Consider the following 22070-nt stretch of genomic DNA (forward strand, 5'->3'; position numbering starts at 1 on the left):
CAACACTATCCCAGTACCCCAGTGCTGTATCCCAGGCATGGTTGCAGAGTAACTAAAGGAGGGCTGGCACCAGATTGCCTAGGTTCAAATTTAACTCTACCAATTGGCTGACTGTGCAACTCTAGGGAAGTTACTTAACCTGTCTGTGTCTAAGTTTCCCTATGTGGAAAATGACAATGTTATTAATACCTACTCCACTGGGTAGTTTTAAGGATAAATGTTATAATATATGTAAAAAACTTAAATATCATATCAACTTAATAAACACTTAATAAATGTTAGCTGCTATTACGCCATTTCCAACTTGAGATGTATATACTTCTCAATTTCCAGTGGTAACCACTATTGCGAGCTTTCAGAATATCATTTCAGTATTCTTTGTGTGTGTTTGTGTGACAAAATGATATCATATTATATATATATATATATATATATATATATATATTTTGCAGCTTGCCTTTTTCAATTAGCAGTGATGTTTTGTGATTTATCCATGTTGACACAAATAGATCTAGTGTATTCCTTTTAAACATTTATTTATTTATTAACTTTTTACTCTTTGTTTAAATATATAATTTATTGTCAAATTGGTTTCCATACAATGCCCAGTACTCATCCCAACAGGTGCCCTCCTCAATGCCCATCACCCACTTTCCCCGCTCCCCAACCCCCCATCAACCCCAGTTTGTTCTCAGTATTTAAGAGTCTCTTATGGTTTGCCTCCTTCCCTCTCTGTAACTTTTTATTTCCCCCTTCAGCTCCCCTCTGGTCTTCTGTTACGTTTCTCAGGGTCCACATATGAGTGAAAACATAAGGTATCTGTCTTTCTCTGCTTGACTTATTTCACTTAGCATAACACTCTCCAGTTCCATCCATGTTGCTACAAATGGCCAGATTTCATTCTTTCTCATTGCCAAGTAGTATTCCATTGTATATGGAATCTTCTTCATCTTCTTCATCCATATCTTCTTCATCCATTCGTCACTTGATGGGCATTTAGGCTCTGTCTGCAATTTGGCTATTGTTGAAAGTGCTGCTATAAACATTGGGGTACAAGTGCCCCTATGCATCGGCACTCCTGTATCCCTTGGATCAATTCCTAGCAGTGCTATTGCTGGGTCATAGGGTAGATCTATTTTTAATATTTTGAGGAACCTCCACACTGTTTTCCAGAGCAGCTGCACCAGTCTGTATTCCCACCAACAGTGCAAGAGGGTTCCTGTTTCTCCACATCCTCGCCAGCATCTGTAGTCTCCTGATTTGTTCATTTTAGCCATTCTGACCTGCATGAGGTGGTATCTCAGTGTGGTTTTGATTTGTTTTTCCCTGATGAGGAGTGACGTTGAGCATCTTTTCACGTGCCTGTTGGCCATCTGGATGTCTTCTTTGGAAAAGTGTCTATTCATGTTTTCTGCCCATTTCCTCACTGGATTATTTGTGTTTTGGGTGTGGAGTTTGGTGAGTTCTTTATAGACTTTGGATACTAGCCCTTTATCCGATATGTCATTTGCAAATATCTTTTCCCATTCTGTCGGTTGCCTTTTAGTTTTGTTGATTGTTTCCTTTGCAGTGCAGAAACTTTTTATCTTGATGAGGTCCCAATAGTTCATTTTTGCTTTTAATTCCCTTGCCTTTGGAGACGTGTCAAGTAAGAAATTGCTGTGGCTGAGGTCAGAGAGGTTTTTTTCCTGATTTCTCCTCTAGGGTTTTGATGGTTTCCTGTCTCATATTCAGGTCCTTCATCCATTTTGAGTTTATTTTTGTGAATGGTGTAAGAAAGTGGTCTAGTTTCATTCTTCTGCCTGTTGCTGTCCAGTTCTCTCAGCACCATTTGTTAAAGATACTGTCTTTTTTCCATTGGGTATTCTTTCCTGCTTTGTCAAAGATTAGTTGTCCATACATTTGTGGGGCCAATTCTGGAGTCTTTATTCTATTCCATTGGTCTATGTGTCTGTATTTGTGCCAATACCATGCTGTCTTGATGATTACAGCTTTGTAGTAGAGACTGAAGTCTGGGATTGTGATGCCTCCCGCTTTGGTCTTCTTCTTCAATATTACTTTGGTTATTCGGGGTCTTTTGTGGCTCCATACAAATTTTAGGATTGCTTGTTCTAGCTTTGAGAAGAATGCTGGTGCAATTTTGATTGAGGTTGCATTGAATGTGTAGATTGCTTTGGGTGTTTTGAGAGACAGAGACAGAGTGTGAGTGGGGGCAGGGCAGAGAGAGAGACACAGAATCTGAAGCAGGCTGCATGTTCTGAGCTGTCAGCACAGAGCCTGATGAGGGGCTTGAACTCACAAACTACAAGATCATGACCTGAGCTGAAGTCAGATGTTTAACTGACTGAACCACCCAGCACCCCTCCCCCCTTTTAAACTGTATTTTCATTTTAAGTTTTTATTTTCATTTCAATTAGTTAACATACAGTGGTATATTAGATCTAGTATATTTCTTTTAACTGCTATACAATGTACTATTGTGTATCTATAATTTCTTTAGCTATTTTCTTTTTTTAAATTTTTTAATGTTTATTTATCCTTAACAGAGATAGAAAGACAGACAGACAGAGACAGAGCGTGAGCAGGGGTAGGGCAGAAAGAGAGGGAGACACAGAATCCGAAGCAGGCTCCAGGCTCTGAACCGTCGGTACAGAACCCCACACGGGGCTTAAACCCACAAACTGCGAGATCATGCATGACCTGACTGAAGTAGGTTGCTTAACCAACTGAGCCACCCAGGTGCCCCCTCTTTAGCTATTTTCTTATTGGTGGATGGTTAAAATGTTACTTATTTTTATCTATGGCAAATAATGCTGCACAGAACCTTCACATAAGTGTCTGTGCCATATTGTGCATATGTGTTAGTTTCTTGCAGCTAGAAATCTATATGTGGAACTGCTAGGGTGTAGGGTGGAATTAATTTATACTCTCTCCAGCAGTATCTGATAGTACTCCCTTCCTTAAAACCTAGCAAAAGCTCATTAATAAAATGAAACATTTCTGCCAATCTAATGGAGAGAAATAATATTTATTTAAATGTTTAATTGTATTAATGACATAGTATTATTTTGATTTGTATTTCCATGGTTTCTAGTGAGACTGAACCTGTTTTCATGTGTGTTCTGGTTATTTCTATTTTCCCTTCTGTAAATCTTCTGTTCATAACCCTTATTTGGATTTTTATCATGCTGTTAGTCTTCTTATTACTCTGTAAAATAATCTTTTGTTAAGTATGAGGCAAATACTTTCTCTTAATCAGTTTTGCTTATTTTTTAGCTTTGTTCATGGAGTCTTAGATCATTCACACCTAAATTTGGATGTAACCGGGTTGATCAGTCTTTTTTCATGTGTTTATCATTTTACTTTTAGCATCTTATTTAAGACACCCTTGTGGCTTTAAACTTGGCACAAGTTTATAAGGATATCTATCTATATATCTATATCTATATATCTATATCTATATCATCTATATCTATATCTATATCTATCTGTATCTATCTATATCTATCTATAAAACCATATCCATATATCTGTATATATGTGTATATATATATGTGTGTGTGTGTGTGTGTGTGTGTATATATATATATATATATATATATATATATATTTCTCTCCTCCCCACCCCCTGCAGTGGACCCTTTCTCTACAGGGCTGTGTCATCTTCTTGGCCTATGGTGCCAGAACACTTTGGTTCTACGTAACATGTTTCCTCAGAGACACAGGAAACACTGCAGACCAAGAGGGAGAAGGACTCAAAATCCAATTTGGGATCAGTAAAGGATTGCTTGGGCTTTGGAAGCGCAGCAAATCTGGAATGTGGAAAGGAACAGCACTAGCTTTAAAAATACATTTTTGTCTTGAGAGCAAGTGGAAAGAGAACAGCAGGAAGGATGCCACTGGGGGGACGAGTGTGAGCCCACGTGTTGTAGAGGAGGAATGGGGCCAACCTAGGAACAGTGCAAGTTTGGAAAGAAACATCTGACTCTACCTGAAGAAATATGAATTCCTTGAGGGAAATGGAAATGGAACACAAGAGTAAGGAATTAGGTTGCACCACCTCAGAATATGAGGCAGAGAAAGCAGTATTGCTGTTGGCCTGAAAGAAAGTTGGAAAATACATAGGAGATGACACAGTGCTGTTTTCTGCACCACCAAAAGCTTGAGAAACGTCACCCATGGTGACTCCAGCTCAGGAATTCACTGATGGAAGATTCTCCAGGTGGTACAAATGTGGAAGCAGAAGGGAACTCGAACCCCAGATGAAGGGTTGTTAAGACTGAAAAACTCCAGGGGTGCCTGGGTGGCTCAGTCGGTTAAGTGTCGAACTTCGGATCAGGTCATGATCTCACGGTTTGTGGGTTTGAGCCCATGTTGAACTCTGTGCCGAGGGCTCAGAGCCCAGAGCCTGCTTCAGAGTCTGTGTGTCCTCTCTCTGCTCCTGCCCTGCTCCTGCTCTGTCTCTCTCTGTCTCTCAAAAATAAGTAAATGTTAAAAAAAAAAAAGACTGAAAAACTCCAAAGTTTAAACCGGTCACATCTTCAACATAGATGACATCACAGCTTCAACCACCCAACCAAGCAAACAAACATATGACATCTGGTGGGGGGAAAAAATAGAGATGAGCAAGAATTGAGACTATGGGGACTAAAGACCGTGAGCTGTGGGTGCTTGGAGATGTCTCTTGTAAATGGGCAGCACTGTTATAAGGGAGCAGATACTTCACTCTTAGATGGGGTTTAGACTCAGCTCAGCATTTGGACACAGGAATATGGGAACAGATGTGAAAGCAAATTAAGAAATTTCTAATATGCAGAATGAACACCAATAATAAGAAAAGGAACTTAGAAAGCTCTGGGAATTGGGGAGACTCTCAGTCTGAATTTCTGAATCATGCAGGAAGAGGGACAGTCTAAAGGACTGGTGGATTTTTCAACAAATTTTGGAATTTTGTATTCCTATTAATCTCTTGATTGCATTTCTTCTGCGTTTAAGGTCATGGGGGTCGATGGGGTGGAATCTGAAAAACTGCATGGATCATCCTGGCAATGTTTCTTTCTCTTTTACCGCTTTCTCTTTAGAACGTGTCTGTACTAGTCTTACAGTAAATATGCATTTGAGCATTATCCATTCCTCAGATGGATAATTCCTGTTGCCTTTGGTTAGATTACTTCTGCATGTTTGGAAGGAAGGCCATTCTTAAGCAAAACTATGATGTTTTTTAACTTCTGACTCCTGATGTGCAGATTTATCTATGGCTACATGGGTCTTTATTTTCTTTCCAAACTTCCCCATCAAATGGTGCTCTGAGTGTATCCTTACAAATTTCCACCTCTGCTCCAAACTTAAAAGACACAGCTATGGGGAAAAACCAAAATAAACAATAATTAATATTTTTATGGGCCAGAAATGGAAACACTCAACAGTAAGCCAGGATTGCAGCATTGGCCTCCTGGGCTATAGGTCTAGAAATAGGCAGAGTTAGGGGTGTCACTCCTGCAGGAGAATGAAAACCAAAGTGACCCACATGTGGTGAGGCACCAGGGCAAGCATCACTGTGTAAAAGCAAAGGCTAGGTGGGCCTTCCCTGGAAATGAAAGGCGGTTCAAATACCTCTGATCACTGCTTTCAGCTTGCTTTCATAAAGCTGAATCCCTGCAGGGGACAGGAGGAAGTAGAGCAAGGCTGGCAGCAGGACTTGTTTGGCTTAGTAAGTAGATCTAAAATAGCCCCATCATTCTATGGTTGGTATTGTTCCTCTAGCGTAAGACCTGGTTCTGGACTTGGGTGGTAGGTCTCCCTGGGGACTGAGTGAAGGCAACTGCAAAACTTACAGAAAGGAGTGATCACAGAAAGAAAAAAACAAGACAAAACAACAGCAAGAACAACAACGGCAACAATGAAGACCAACTCCTCCTAAGATTAGCCCATCCACATAGAAATTCACTTTTAGAAAAACTACTGCTAAAAAAGATAGTCAACAAAATAATCAGAAGGATTCACTCCTAATGAAATGCAAAATAATAGGAGCATATCAAGTGATTTAAAAAATTATGTTCCATATCTTCAAAGAGATAAATAAGAAGAAGGGACAAGATAGAAGTAGGCAGATCTAAGAAAAGAACGGATAGACTACAAACAAAAAGAAATTAAAAATTGTGAGAGTGAGGGCATCTGGCTGGGCCAGTTGGTGGGGCATGCAGTTCTGGATCTTGGGGTCATGAGTTTAAGCCTCACATAGAGCTTGGGTGTAGAGCTTAAAAAAAATGTGAGAGTGAAAATAAACTAATGAAGTAAAAAACTTAATAGAGTAAACACTATATTGGACACAGTAAAAGAGCATGTTAGTGAGCTGGAACTAAATAATATTCTAAGTAATATCACATTTTCCCTCTTCCTCTGACAGTCTTGTCCATGAAGGTGCTTGTTAGATGGATCCTTCTTTCTAAGCTTCTTCACTCTAGGTGTTTTTCTACATAACTTGTTTTCTCCTATGGATTAAATTTCCTCCTATACCCCAAAAGACATGAAAATATTAGTCACAAGAATAATTGTACAATTATCTGTAACTGCAAATACAGCAGATGATACATGGACCATGATAGCTTTTATTATTGAATCGTCTACTAGAATAGTAAAGCTGTTATTTAGCCAATATAAATGTTATACTTGCCACAAATTGGCTTCTAAAGTCTCCCCTGCTTTTCTACAATAGGCATTATGATGAATAAATTGCAGAGGTTCCATGTATTCATATGACACATAAGTTATGCTTATAGAATTATTCTGACAAGCTTATCTTCTCTTTACCAGTGTGTTCTCTTCATAAAATTGATTTTGAATTTTGAAAATTGCCTATAAGACTTTGGTCTTAACTGACAGGAAGGTCTTTACATATACCTACTTTGAAGGCACTTCATTTTCAGAATTCACTTAAGGAGGTAGACCCAACTTAAAAGGGTTAAATTTGCTGAGCAATCCAGAAATCAACTTCAAGTGCCAGTAGGACAGGTCTTAGCTATTTATGGGATCACATATATGCTTGGAGTTCCGAAAAAGGAATTTGGTTAGTGGGTAGAGTTTTTAAAAAAAATTTTTTTTGTTTTACATTTATTTATTTTTGAGAGATAGAGAGAGACAGAGCTTGAGCAGGGGAGGGGCAGAGAGAGAGGGAGAAAGGAGAAAAGACAGGATTTAAAAACCATTAAGTCTCTATAAAAAGGGGAGCACAGAGTCTGAAATTCTGCAGCTCAATACTGGCAGAGCTCTGGTGGGAAGGGCAAATCTCCAGGAGCAGACAGCAAGGTCCAAGGGGTCCTCAGGCCATACAGGGAGAGGCAGTTCCCCTGCTGGAAGAATATTTGGTAGAGGCTGTGCAGTCTTCCCACAGGCAAAGGTCCCAGTGGACCCTGGGGAACAACGACGTTTGCTGGTGTTGGAACAAGGACATTAGGGTGAAGCCTGGTGCCGGATGTGTGTTGTGATTTACCATAACACCTGAAACACTGCTGCTACACAATCACGTGAACTTTTTCTGGGGCAGGCTGGCACCCAGCCACAGTCTCTGGGCAGCGTGGTCATGCAAACATTCCTGGGGGTAAGCCGGCACCCAGCCATTGCTTGGCGAGACCCTTCCCCCAGAGGGTTGGAGTGGGTCAAAGCTGCAGGGTCCTCATAAGTGAGGGATTTGGAAACACAGTCCCATCTGAGATAAAACTCTGGAGGAAAGTGTTGCTTGGCAGGCTGATGGCTTGGTTGTGGACAGTGCAGAAGCAGGGAGTGGATGGAAGCTGGAAACAAAGGAGAGGTCCTTGATTGCCAGTTGGCAAGAGCACAGAGTTCTCTCTTTTTTAAAAAATTTTTTTTTATGTTTATTTATTTCTGAGACAGAGAGAGACAGAGCATGAGTGGGGGAGGGGCAGAGAGAGAGGGAGACACAGAATCAGAAGCAGGCTCCAGGCTCTGAACTGTGAGCACAGAGCCTGACGTCGGGCTCAAACTCACAAACCGTGAGATCATGACCAGAGCCGAAGTTGGTCGCTCAACTGACTGAGCCACCCAGGCGCCCCGAGAGTACAGAGTTCTGATACTAGAGACTGGGTAGCTGGGTGACACCATTTTCACTCCTGCACTACAAGGATCCACCCCAATAAACTGAACAGTGCCATCTGGTGAAGAATGAAGCCGTTACACCAAACCCTGTCCAATTGCACCAACCACACTCTAGAGGAGCACCACAAGTCTCTATCTGCTTAGTTTACAGACTATAAAGTGCTTCATAGTTTGGCTTCTAGGGGAAACTTTTTTTTCAATTTTTTTCTTTTCTTGAACACAGAAAGAGAAAAAATTTATTTTTATTTTCCGTTTTTATAAAAAAGATTCTTCTTTAATTTTTTTCTACTATTTTTTTTACTTCTTTGTAACTTTTTTATTTAATTTTTTTAAATGTTTATTTATTTTTTTTTGAGAGAGAAAGAGAGAGCGAGGGGAGAGGCAGAGAGAGAAAGGGAGACACACAATCTGAAATAGGCTCCAGGCTCTGAGGTGTTAGCACAGAGCCTGATGCAGGGCTTGAACTCTGACCAGAGAGATCATGACCTGAGCTGAAGTCAGACGCTTAACCAACTGAGGCATCTTGGCACCCCCTTTGTAATTTTTAAAAAATTCTGTTTTACTTTCATCATTTCATTTTATTCTATTTTATTGTATTCATTTAAAAAATTTTCAAACATATTTCTTTTTTTCCCCCCTTTTCTTTCCCTTTTTTTCTCTATTCTATCAATCTTCTTTCAACAACCAGACCAAAACACACCTAGGAGCTGATATCCTTTATTTGATTTTTTTGTGTTGTTTTTAATTTTTAAATATTTATTTATTTAATTCTTTTTCTTCCTCTAAAATGATGAAATGAAGGAATTCATCCCCAAAGAAAGAACAGGAAAAAATGACAGCCAGGGACTTAATCGATTCAGATACAAGAAAGATGTCTGAACCAGAATTTAGAATCACAATAATAAGAATATTAGGGGTTGAAAAAATAATAAGAAAAATACTGGGGTTGAAAAAAACATAGAATCCCTTTCTGTGGAGATAAAAGAAGTAAAATCTAGTTAGGATGAAATTTAAAATGCTATAACTGAGATGAAATCTTGAATGGGTGCCATGGAGGCAAGGATGGATGAGGCAGAGCAGCGAATCAGTGATATAGAGGACAAACTTATGGAGAATAATGAAGCAGGAAAAAAAAGGGGGAAAGTAAGGCAAAAGAGCACAATATAAGAATTAGAGAAATCAGTGACTCATTAAAAAGGAGTAACATCCAAATCATAGGGGTGCCAGAGGTGAAGAGAGAGAAAAAGTAATAGAAGGTTTATATGAACAAGTAATAGTAGAAAACTTTCCTAACCTGGGGAAAGACACAGACATCAAAATCCAGGAAGCACAGAGAACTCCCATTAGATTCAACAAAAACCAACCATCAACGAGGCAAATCATTGTCAAATTCACAAAATACACAAACAAGGAATGAATCATGAAAACAGCAAGGGAAAAAAGTCCTTAACCTACAAGGTAAGACATCAGGTTTGCAGCAGACCTATCCACAGAAACTTGGCTGGCCAGAAAGGAGTGGCAGGATATATTCAATGTGCTGATTCGGAAAAATGTGCAGCTAAGAATTCTTTATCCAGCAAGGCTGTCATTCAAAATAGAAAGAGAGGTAAAAAGTTTTCCAGACAAACAAAAACTTGAGTTAATGACCACTAAACCAGCCCTGCAAGAAACTTTAAGGGGGAGTCTCTGAGGGGAGAAAAGATGAAACAAAACAAAAAAGACCAAAAGCAACAAAGACTAGAAGGACCAAAGAACACCACCAGAACATGAACTCTACAGGCAACACAATGGCAATAAATTCATATCTTTCAGTACTCACTGTAAATGTCAATGGAGTAAGTGTTCCAATCAAAGACATAGGGCAACAGAATGGATAAGAAAACAAGATCCATCTATATGCTGTTTACAAGAGACCCACTTTAGACCTAAAGATACCTTCAGATCGAAGTAAGGAGATGGAGAACCATCTATCATGCTAATGGTCGCCAAAAGAAAGCCAGAATAGCCATATTTATATCAGACAATCCAGATTTTAAAATAAAGACTGTAACAAGAGATGAAGAAGGGCATTATGTCATAATTAAGGGGTCTATCCACCAAGAAGACCTAAAAATTGTAAACATTTATGCTTCAAACTTGGAACACCCAAAAATATAAATCAATTAATCACAAGCATACAGAAATTCATTGATAATAATACTCTAATAGTAGGGGACTTCAACACCCCACACACATCAATGAACAGCTCATCTAAACAGAAAATCAACAAGGAAGCAATGGCTTTGAATGACACACTGGACCAGATGGACTTAACAGATATGTTCAGAACATTTCATTCTAAAGTAGCAGAATACCCATTCTTCTCAAGTGCACATGGAATGTTCTCCAAAATAGATCATATACTGGGACACAAATCAGCCCTCAGCCAAGTACAGAAAGACTGAAATCATACCGTGTATATTTTCAGACAACGCTATGAAACTCTAAATCAACCACTAGAAAAAATTTGGGAAGACAACAAATACTTGGAGACTAAAGAACATCCTACTAAAGAATGAATGGGCTAACTAAGAAGTTAAAGAGGAAATTAAAAGGTACATGGAAGCCAATGAAAATGATAGCACCACAGGCCCAAACCTCTAGGATGCAGCAAAGGTGGTCATAAGAGGGAAGTATATAGCAATCCAGGCCTTCCTAAAGAAGGAAGAAAGGTCTCACATACACGACCTAACCATATACCTTAAAGAGCTGGAAAAAAAACAGCAAATAAAATCCAAAAACCAGCAGAAGATGGGAAATAACGAAGATTAGAGCAGAAATCAATGCTACCAAAACCAAAAAAAAAAAAAAAAAAACAAAAAAAAAACCAAAAACAAACCAAAAAAACCAGTAAAACAGATCAATGAAACCAGGAGCTGGTTCTTTGAAAGAATTACCAAAATTGATACGCCCCTAGCCAGTTATGTCAAAAAGAAAAAGGAAAGGACCCAAATAAATAAAGTCAAGAATGAAAGAGGAAAGATCACAACCAACACTGCAGAAATACAAACAATAGTAAGAGAATATTATGAGCAATTATATGCCAATAAATTGAGCAATCTGGAAGAAATGGGCAAATTCTTAGAAACATATAAACTATCAAAACTGAAACAGGAAGAAATAGAAAATTTGGACAGACCCATAACCAGTAAAGAAATCAAATTAGTAATCAAAAATCTCCCAAAAAGCAAGAGTCCAGGGCTGGATGGTTTTCCAGGGGGATTCTACCAAACATTTAAGGAAGAGTTAACACCTATTCTTTTGCAGCTGTTCCAAAAAATAGAAATGGAAGGAAAACTTAAAACTCATTCTATGGAGCCAGTATTACCTTGGTTCCAAAACCAGACAAAGACCCCACCAAAAAAGAGAACTACAGACCAATTTCCATGATGAACATGGATGCAAAAATCCTCAACAACATACTAGCAAACTGGATCCAATAATACATTAAAAGAATTATTCAGCATGACAAAGTGGAATTTATACCTGGAATGTAGGACTAGTTCAATATCCACCAAACAATCAATGTGATACATCAAATCAGTAAAAGAAAGGACAAGAACCACACAATCCTCTCAATAGATGCAGAGAAAGCATTTGACAAAACACAGTATCCTTTCTTGATAAAAACCCTCAAGAAAGTAGGGATAGAAGGATCATACCTCAAGATCGTAAAAGCCATATATGAAAGACCCACTGCTAATATCATCATCAATGGGGAAAAACTGAGAGCTTTCTCCCTAAAGTCAGCAACGTGACAGAGATGTCCACTCTTGCCACTGTTATTCCACATAGTATTGGAAGTCCTAGCCTCAGCAGTCAGATAACACAAAGGAATTAAAGGCATCCAAATCAGCAATGAGGAAGTGAAACCTTCACTCTCTGCAGATGACATGATACTCTATATGGAAAAGCCAAAAGATTCCACCAGAAAACTTCTAGAACTGGTCCATGAATTCAGCAAAGTTACAGGATATAAAATCAATGCACAGAAATCAGTTGCATTTCTATACAAAATGATGAGGCAACAGAAAGAGAAATCAAAGAATTGATCCCATTTATGATTGCACCAAAACCCATAAAATACCTAGGAATAAACCTAACCAAAGAAGTGAAAAATCCATACACTGAAAACTATAGAAAGCTTATGAAAGAAATTGAAGAAGATACACACACAAAAAAATGGAAAAAAGATTCCACACTCATGGATTGCAAGAACGAATATTGCCAAAATGTCAATACTACCCAAAGCAACCTACATATTCAATGCAATACCTATCAATATAATGTTTATCACTCAGCTAGAACAAGCAACTCTAAAATTTGGAAATGGAACCAGAAAAGACCCTGAATAGCCAAAACAATCCATCCTGAAAAAGAAAACGAAAGCAGGAGGCATCAGAATCCTGGACTTCAAGCTGTATTGCAAAGCTGTATCATCAAGACAGTATGGTACTGGCACAAAAACAGACCCTTAGATCAATGGAACAGAATAGAGGACATGTATGGCCAACTAATCTTTGATGAAGAAGGAAAGAATAGCCAATGGAATAAAGACAGTCTCTTCAGCAAATGGTGCTGGGAAAACTGGACAGCAACATGCAGAAGAATGAACATGGACCACTTTCTTACACCATACACAAAAATAAACTGAAAATGGATAAAAGACCTAAATGCAAGACAGGAAGCCATCAAATTCCTCGAGGAGAAAGCAGGCAAAAACCTCTTTGACATTGGCCGCAGCAACTTCTTACTCAACACGTCTCTGGAGGCAATGGAAACAAAGGCAAAAATGAACTATTGGGACCTCATCAAAATAAAAAGCTTCTGCACAGCAAAGGAAACAATCAGCAAAACTAAAAGGCAACTGACAGACTGGGAAAAGATATTTGCAAATGACATGTCAGATAAAGGGTTAGTATCCAAAATCTATAAAGAACTTATCAGACTCAACACCCAAAACAAATAATCCAGTGAAGAAATGGGCAAAATATATGAACAGACACCTGTCCAAAGAAGACATCTAGATGGCTAACAGACACATGAAAAGATGCCCAACATCACTCATCAGGAAATACAAATCAAAACCACAATGAGATACCACCTCACACCAATCAGAATGGCTAAAATTAACAATTCAGGAAATGACAGATGTTGGTGAGGATGCAGAGAAAGAGAAACCCTTTTGCACTGCTGGTGGGAATGCAAACTGGTGCAGCCACTCTCGAAAACAGTGGAGTTTCCTCAAAAAACTAAAAATAGGACTATCCTATGATTTAGCAATTGCCCTAGTAGGTATTTATCCAAGGGGTACAGGTGTGCAGTTTCGAAGGGGCACATGCACCCCAATGTTTATAGCAGTGCTATTGACAATAGCCAAACTATGGAAAGAGCCCAATGTCCATCTACAGATGAATGGCTAAGAAGATGTGGTATATATACAATGGAGTATTACTCGGCAATCAAAGAGAATGAAGTCTTGCCATTTGAAGCTACGTGGATGGAACTAGAGGATATTATGCTAAGTGAAATTTGTCAGAGAAAGACAAATGTCATATGATTTCACTCATGTGAAATTTAAGATGCAAAACACATAAACTTAAGAGAAGGGAAGCAAAAATAATATAAAGACGAGGAGAGGGACAAAACATAAGAGACTCTTTAATACAGAGAACAAACTGATGGTCGCTGAAGGATGGTGGGAAGGGAGATGGGCCAAATAGGTAAGGGGCATTAAGGAAGACACTTGTTGGGATGAGCACTGGGTGTTATACATAGGGGATGGATCACTGAAATCTACTCCTGAAATCATTATTGCACTATATGCTAACTAACTTGGATGTAAATTAAAAAAAAAAGAACATGTGGGGATGGATAACAAAGAAGATGGAATATTACATGGCTGTAGAAAAAGAATGAAAGCTCCCCATTTACAATGACATGGATAGACTTAGAGGGTATAATGCTAAGTGAAGTAAGTCAGTCGGAGAGAGACAAATACTGTATGATTTTACTCAAATGTGTAATTTAAGAAACAAGTCAAACAAATAAAAAAGAGACAACTCCCCCACCCAGACTCTTAAATATAGAGAACAAACTGGTAGTTACCAGAGAGGAGGGAGTGGGAGGATGGACGAAATAGATGAAGGAGATTAAGAGTACACTTATCATGATGAGCACTGAGTAATGTGTAGAATTGTTGAATCACTATCTTGTACAGCTGAAACTAATATATAACACTATGTGTATGTGTACACACATAAACAAAACTGAGTTAAATTTGCAACAGAAATGGAAAACGTGTTTGCACGGGGCCAGTGGGCTGGGAAGAAGAACTTGATAGTAATTGTACAATTATAAAATAAATTGTAAAATACAACCAAATGACACGTTATATAGATTATTTAATTATATAAGTGGATAAATTTTTATTTCACATTGTTCTGAAGATTCTGGCTAATGCAATTAAATAAGAGAAACAAATCAGAAAGGAAAACAAAACCAAAAACTTAGTGGCTTAAAATAGCAACTGTTTTATTACCTCTAATTGCTCTGTGTGTTGATTGAGAACATTTGGTGGTGTTTGTGGTCTTTTTTGTGGCTGCAGTTAGATGCTTACTGGGGTCCTTGGACAGCTGGGCCTCTCTCCCTGTCAGGTAGGCTCAGAATTTTCTCCACATGACCTCTCCGTATAGTCTTTCTTTTTAGTAGGGTGGCTAGACTTCTTATGTTGTGGCTCTGGACTCCCCAAACTAAATTCCAAGAAGGAGAAAGCAGAAGCAACTTCTCTTCCTAAAGGCTTGAAGTGGCACTGTGTTACTTCTGGCACATTTTGTTGGGAGTCTGGAATCAGTGTAACAGGAGACTACACAAGGGTATGGATTCCATGAGGCACGCGCTTTGGGAGCCATCTTTGAAAATTAGCTCCCCCGCAGTGTTTGTGGCTAGATGTTTGCCATTGGAAGACAGCAAAAATGAGGTAATAATTCCTTAATGATGGACATGATTGCATTAGAGGTTTTGCTCCAGTTCAGGTAGAAAGCTCCTTACATGTATGTGTATGTAGACATTTGAATATTTGAAAGTGCCCACACTTACTGCCTAATGACAGATTATTCAGAGAACATTTATACCTTGCTAAGTGAAGTGATATGGGGGTTAACATCACATACAATGAACTCGAGGCTAGAAGCCAAGGAATTCCTCATCTGAACCAGAAATTGCTGCAATACAGGAGTGTGACTTTGGACAAGTCTATACTTCCCTAGCTCACTCTTTCCTCATCTGTAAGAACCCTTCTGTGTTTGAAATTCTAGGACTCTAATCACCTGATATTAGGACTGTAATCACCTCATCAGTCCAATACTACTCTCAAGACTGAGCTAAAATATTACCTCCTTGTCATCTCTTTCAACATCTAATGTCAGCTCTTTCAACATCTGAATCATGACCTCTGTAGAGTGATATAAATTTCTCAGATTTACAGCAGGCAGAGTATGCAAAAATGTTTAAATGTTTAACCACATTTACACAACAATTGAATTGCTAAATCAGACCATAATTCAAATTATTTAGCAATGGGCCGAAACATCAAGTTTGTCATTTTTTTAGTTTCTGGATGTAAAACATAGGGGTATGTTTCTATGTAGATGCCTGTTTTAATAATTGTGTTAATAGTGCTCACTTTGGCAGCACATATACTAAAAAAAAAAATGGGAATAATTGTGTAAATATATATAAACATGTCTGTTTTAGTTGGGATAGACTAGCTGCTAGACAAATAACCCCAGCATTTTTTTGGCTTTGCATAATAAAAATTCAGTTTTTGCTGATGTTCAACATGGGTTTTGGTCAATACTTTCTCTGATGTACTAAATGCTCCATTAGAAAAAAAGTCTTGGTTTAAAACTGATAATTCATTATCAGCTCAAGTCTTGCTTTGTAGTAATTCCTTTGATTTCCAGCACATTAAAATCCAAAGTGATTGGCAGGTTGTAGTCTGAAGAATGAGAAGAAATACATTTCATCATTTCAATAATTTTGCATCTTGGTAGCTCCCTCAGCTCTTTACCATTTTCACCTCCAAATAGCCAGTCGTTAGAAGCATGGAACTGCTCACTCTCTAGCCCACTAGAGATAGCGCTGGCTAGTACTTTGATAATGGGCTTATCAATGCTCACACTGTCAGATTTATGAAGTGGAAGAAAGATATTTTAGTAATGGGGCAAAATTCACTTCCAAGGAGGATATCTCAGCCATATTGCCGGTTCATGTCAAACACAGATCAGTGGAAAGATAGACTCCCTGACCATCTGCTAAGGCGGTACCCTTTTTTGGTTAACTCTCCACATCTGTCACTGGGATAAGTGCATCTCAGTAATAACATGTTGAAGGTGAAAAAGACAATAAAAAGATACTGTATTTTAATTGTCTTTATGTTTGTTATACAGTATCTTGTTTCCAGAAATGGTTTAAATTTAAAAATTGACTTAGCTGGAGTTGTTTGGATGGAGAGAGAAGTCACTATCTTTAAAGTACAGAAAATGTCAAAGTTTAACCGCTGTTCTCAAGTCTAACAATGACTGCAGACTAGATTATGAAAATGGAGTTGAATAGGGTCTTTTTCAAGCTTACAATGAGTCTGTTTTAGTCTCAGTGATGTTTTGGCCAAAAAATTTTTTCCTTGGATGCTAATTAGATCCTCCTCCTTAGTTATACTTAATCTTCCACTTTGAAAATTCTACTAAGTACCACCTAATGGTTAAATTTAGAATAGAAATTAAGGAATTATATTGCTGCTATCAACATAAAGTTAATATATTTCCATTGTGCTAAATTGAAAAATGCAGAAAATAGAAAAGAGAATGATAATTGCCCCGATCTTATTACTCAGAGACATCTACATTTATCATCTTGGAGTTTTCTTTTCCAAATATAGATACTTTTTACAAAAGTTAAATGGTTGTAGTCATGCTCTTCATCTTGATTTTTTACTGAGTATCATAAGCATTTTTCATCTCATTACAGATTCTAAAAACTTGTTTTTGCCGAGATACTTTATAATTATAAAAATGTCTCAGTATTATTGTAGAAAATTTAGAAAATACATAAAGGTAAAGAGAAGAAAACAAAAATTTCCCCTAATCCCATCAACCAGTAGCTCTTTGGCCATTTTTTTGGATATTAATATTGTACATATATTTTAAATGATTGAAATTGTAAGTCATATTCAATTTTGTATTCTGTTTCTATCACTTAATAGCGCAGTATAAACATTTTCCTATGTCATCAAAACTCTTTGTACATTAAGTTTTAAAAGTTTTATAAAATTTGAATATATGATAATTTATTTTATCAATACCTTGTGTGCAAAAAAATGTTATGTTGAGTATCTTTGTATATAAAATTTTGTTTGTATTTTTGAAATTTTCCTCAGGAGAGATTTCTAAAAGCCCAGAATTTGAAAATATTAAGACATATAGTTCACATTTCCAGAATGGTGTACCTGTTTGCATTTCTACCAGCAATGAATGTGTACTTGTCTCACACTGCATTTTAATATTTAAAAAAAAAATGTGTAGATGATAGATGAGGACCAACATCAGGTCCCTCTGATCAAGCTGATTCTGAATGGTCAGTTCAGTATCCTGGGGACTTCAGCCATTTGAATCTTATACCCTCCATTCTGAACTTAAGGCAGGTTTCCCAACTGATATTCTTAAGTACTGTATATAGTGCAAAGATATCAAGCCTCTTGGCCTTTGGAGTACCTAGGTGGGGTCTGAGGTGACTGGAACCCTTGGGATAGTCACCTCTGGCAGACATCAGATTTTTCTGTTTACCTCAGTGTGCCATGCAAATATTATTAAATATTATTTTTAATGCAGGCCTGAATGTGACTAATATTGGGGAACACCGCTTCCCAGTTGTCTTGATCTTTCTACGGTTTTGTCTTCCTCAGATATACAGAGTCATGGTCAAGAACAAATATTTTGTGAGCCAACCAGTCTTTCTTCATTGCCTCCCATCATACATACATACATACATGCTATGATGTTGATGGTGGTGGGGCATGGTCACAGTATCTGCAACCTACAATATAACTTGGTAAAGCTCAACATTTCTTATTGTGGGCTGAAACAAGCTCTTTGTAAGGTTGCAAGACTACCTGGGACAAAGAAAATCTCTATTTCTTGAAAGTTTAGACAGCATTTAGGCAAGGCTCTGCATTACAGCGGAAAAGATCACACTTTCAGAGATCTTTAAGAACTTTCCTTTAATCAGGGGCACCTGGGTGGTTCAGGTTACGTGTCTTCGTTTTGGTTTTGGCTCAGGTCATGATCTCACAGTCCATGCGATTGAGCCCCACATCAGGCTTTGCACTGGTAGCTTGGGATTCTCTCTCCCCCCTCTTTCTGCCCCCCCTGCCCCCATTCTTTTTCTCTCTCTTTCAAAATAAATAAAGAAACGTTAAAAAATTCTTTTAAAAAAAGAACTTTCCTTTAATCATGCGCTTCTGATATGACAGTGTAGTAGCAGTAAATATTTTCCAATAAATCACTGCAACTTGCAGGCAAAGCATCTGGGTAGAAGCAGCTTCACAGTCCCCAGGTGCTCCCGGATTTAACAGTCACCCAACTTGACAGTAGACTGTCAAGATATGTTCAGTTTAGTTTTGGTTAAATTCAGTGGGAAATTCTCAGTCCTGATCTTCCTTTTTCTATCAAGCACTGGCACAATTGATCACCCCCTCTTTCTTGAGACCTGACTTTTACCTGGCTTCCAGGCACCACACTCCTCTGGTTTTTCTTGTATCTCACAAGCTGATCCTTTCCAGTCTTCTTGCCCATCTCTCCTTCCTCTTACAATTGGAGTGCTTCCAAGGTCAGTTCTCAGTTTTTCTATCTCCACTCATTTCCTTGGTGATCACGTGCAGTGAGGTGATCTCATGGCTTTAAATACCACCTACATTATGACTCCCAATTGTATCTTTTCCCTATGAACTCCATTTTCATATATCCAACTGTTGCCTGTTATAGTAGGAAAGGCCAAGTGGAAGGCACTAGAACTGACCCTATTTAGGAAATTGGTAAACCCAAACCAATATTACATTCCTGAAGGGAGTGTGGAGGTTAGTGTTATCATCAAGAACTTGAAAGATGTAGGAGCGGTGATTCCCACCAAATGCCCATTCAACTGTCCTATTTGGCCTGTGCAGAGGACAGATGGATCCTGGAGAATAACAGTGGATTATCATAAGCTTAACCGAGTGGTGTTTCCGGCTGCAACTGCTGTGCTGTCTGTGGTTTCGTGGCTTGAGCAAATTAACACATCCCCTGATACCTGGTACGTAGCTATTGATCTGGCAAATGCTTTTTCTCCACCCCTACCTGTAAGGTCCACTAGGAGCAGTTTGCTTTTAGCTGGCAAGACCCAGCAATATACATTCACTGTCTTACGTCAAGGGTATATCAACCCTCCAGCCCTGTGCCATAATTTAGTTTGTAGGGATCTGGATCACCTTTCCCTTCCACAGAATGTCACATTGGTTTGTTATATTGGCGACATTATGCTAGTTGCACCTAGTGAGCAGGAAGTAGCAACGGCTTTAGACTTAGTGTTAGGACATGTGTATGTCAGAGGTTGGGAAATAAATCCAGCTAAAATTCAGGGTTCTTCTACCTCAGTGGCATTTCTAGGGTTCCAGTGGTATGGGGCGTGTATTCTTTATTCCTTTAAGGTAAAGGATATGTTGTTGGCTTCTTCCTTACTCAAAAAAAGAGGCACAACACCCAGTTGACCTTTTTGGATTTTGGAGGCAGCATATTCCTCATTTGTGTATGTTACTCTGGTCCATTTCCTGAGTAGCTCAAAAAGCTGCTAGTTTTGAGTGGGACCCAGAACAAGAGAAGCCTCTGCAATAGCTCCAGGTTGCTGTGCAAGCTGTTCTGCCACTTGGGCCATATGAGCCTATATATCCAGTTGTACTAAATATGTCACAGGCAGATAAGGATGCTGTTTGGAGTTTTTGTCATGCTCCTATAGACGAATTGCCACCTAGGCCCTGAGGATTTTGGAGCTAAGTCCTGTCATCCTCTTCAGATAACTACTCCCTTTTTGAGGCAACTCTTGACTTGCTATTGAGCCTTAGTGGAGACTGAAAACTTAACTATTGGAAACTAAGTTAACTTGCACACTGAGCTGCCCATCATTAACTGGGTGTTACCTCCCACCAAGTCATAAAGGTGGATGTGCACAGCAATACCAGAGGGAAGTGGTATGTTTGTGATTGAGCCGGAGCAGGCCCCAAAGGCACAAGTAAGTTACGTGAAAAAAGTGGCCCCAAAGCTCATGATCTTTCCGGAATAGACACTTACTCTGGATATGGATTTGCCTTCCAGCATGCAATGTTTTTTGCCAAAACTACCATCTGTGGACTTACAGAATGCCTACCCACTGGCATGGTATGCTGCACGCCATTGCTTTGGATTAAGAAACTCAGTTCCAGCAGAAGAAGTGTGGCAACGGGCTCATGCTTATGGGCTCCTTTGGTCTTACAGTGTCCCCCACCATCCTGAAGCAATTGGTTTTAAAGAATGGTAGAATGGCCTTATGAAGACTTTGTTACAGTGCCAGCTAGGTCACAATATCTTGCAACCTGGGGCAAGGTTCTGTGGAAGGCTGTATTTGCTCAGAATCAGCATCTAATATATGGTGCTATTTCTCCCAAAGATAGAAATCATGGGTCCAGGGAACAAGAGGTGGAAATAGGAGTGACACGAGTCACTGTTACCCATAGTAACCCACTGGCAAAATTTTGCTTCCTGCTCCCATGACCTTATTGTCTTCTTGTCAGAGGTCTTAGTTCCAAAGACAGGAATGCTTCCTTCAGGAGACATACTGGTGATTCCATTGAATTAGAAGTTAAGACTGCTGTCCAGCCACTTGAAACTACTCATGCCTCTGAATCAATAAGCAAAGAAGGGAGTTAATGTGCTGGCTGGAAAAAGTGATCCTGCCGACCAAAGGAAAATTGGACTACTACTCCACAATGAAAGTAAGGAGTGTATCTGGAATGCAAAAGATCCCTTAGGGTCTCTCTCTCTCTTTTTCTCTCCAGATTAATTAAGATAATTGACATATAACATAGTGTAAGTTTAAGGTGTATAGTGTGACAATTTGATACACGTATATATTGTGCATTGATTAACACAGTAAGATTAACACCTTCATCACCTCACACAGTTACTTCAAAAAACTTTTTTTTAATGTTTATTTATTTCTGAGAGAGACAGAGACAGAATGCGAGTGGGTTAGGGGCAGAGAGAGAGGGAGACACAGAATCTGAAGCGGGCTCCGGGCTCTGAGCTGTCAGCACAGAGACGGATGCGGGGCTCGAACTCACTAGCCATGAGATCATGACCTGAGCCGAAGTCGGACGCTCAACCGACCGAGCCACCCAGGTGCCCCTCACATAGTTACTTTTTATGATTTACTCTCTTAGCAACTTTCAAGTATATAATGCAGCATTGTTAAACTATAGTCATCATGCTGTACATTAGATCCCCAAAACGTATTCATCTTATAATTGGAACTTTGTACCCTTTGACCAACATCTTTTCATTTTCCCCAATCCCTAGCCTTTGGCAACAACCATTCTACTCTCTGTTTCTATGAGTTCAGCTTTTTTAGATTCCACATGAATGAGATTATATAATATTTGTCTTTCTCTGCCTGACTTATTTCACTTAGTGTAACGTCCTCAATGTCCATCAATGTTGATGTGAATGGCAGGATTTCCTTCTTCGTTATGGTTGAAGAATATTCTATATGTATATATACCACATTTTCTTCATCCATTTACATGTCTGTGGATACTTAAATTGAATCTATGACTTGGCTATTGTGAATAATGTTAC

General features: G+C 38.8%; 1 protein-coding gene across 8 annotated transcripts in view; it reads left to right on the forward strand.

The window, feature by feature from the left end:
- Positions 1–22070, forward strand: part of ADAM23 (ADAM metallopeptidase domain 23) — a 318624-nt gene that overhangs the window by 71423 nt on the left and 225131 nt on the right. For 5 of the 8 annotated variants that reach the window (XM_042995172.1, XM_042995171.1, XM_042995173.1 and 2 more), the window contains exons 4-5: positions 19370–19497; positions 21008–21208. The exons of 2 other annotated variants lie outside the window; for them this stretch is intronic. The gene's annotated coding sequence lies outside the window, so the exon portion shown is untranslated. The remainder of the gene's footprint in view (positions 1–19369; positions 19498–21007; positions 21209–22070) is intronic. One more of the 8 variants, XM_042995174.1, reaches the window with a different exon arrangement.

This window comes from Panthera tigris, chromosome C1 (assembly GCF_018350195.1).
Source record: "Panthera tigris isolate Pti1 chromosome C1, P.tigris_Pti1_mat1.1, whole genome shotgun sequence".
Taxonomy (NCBI): Eukaryota; Metazoa; Chordata; class Mammalia; order Carnivora; family Felidae; genus Panthera; species Panthera tigris.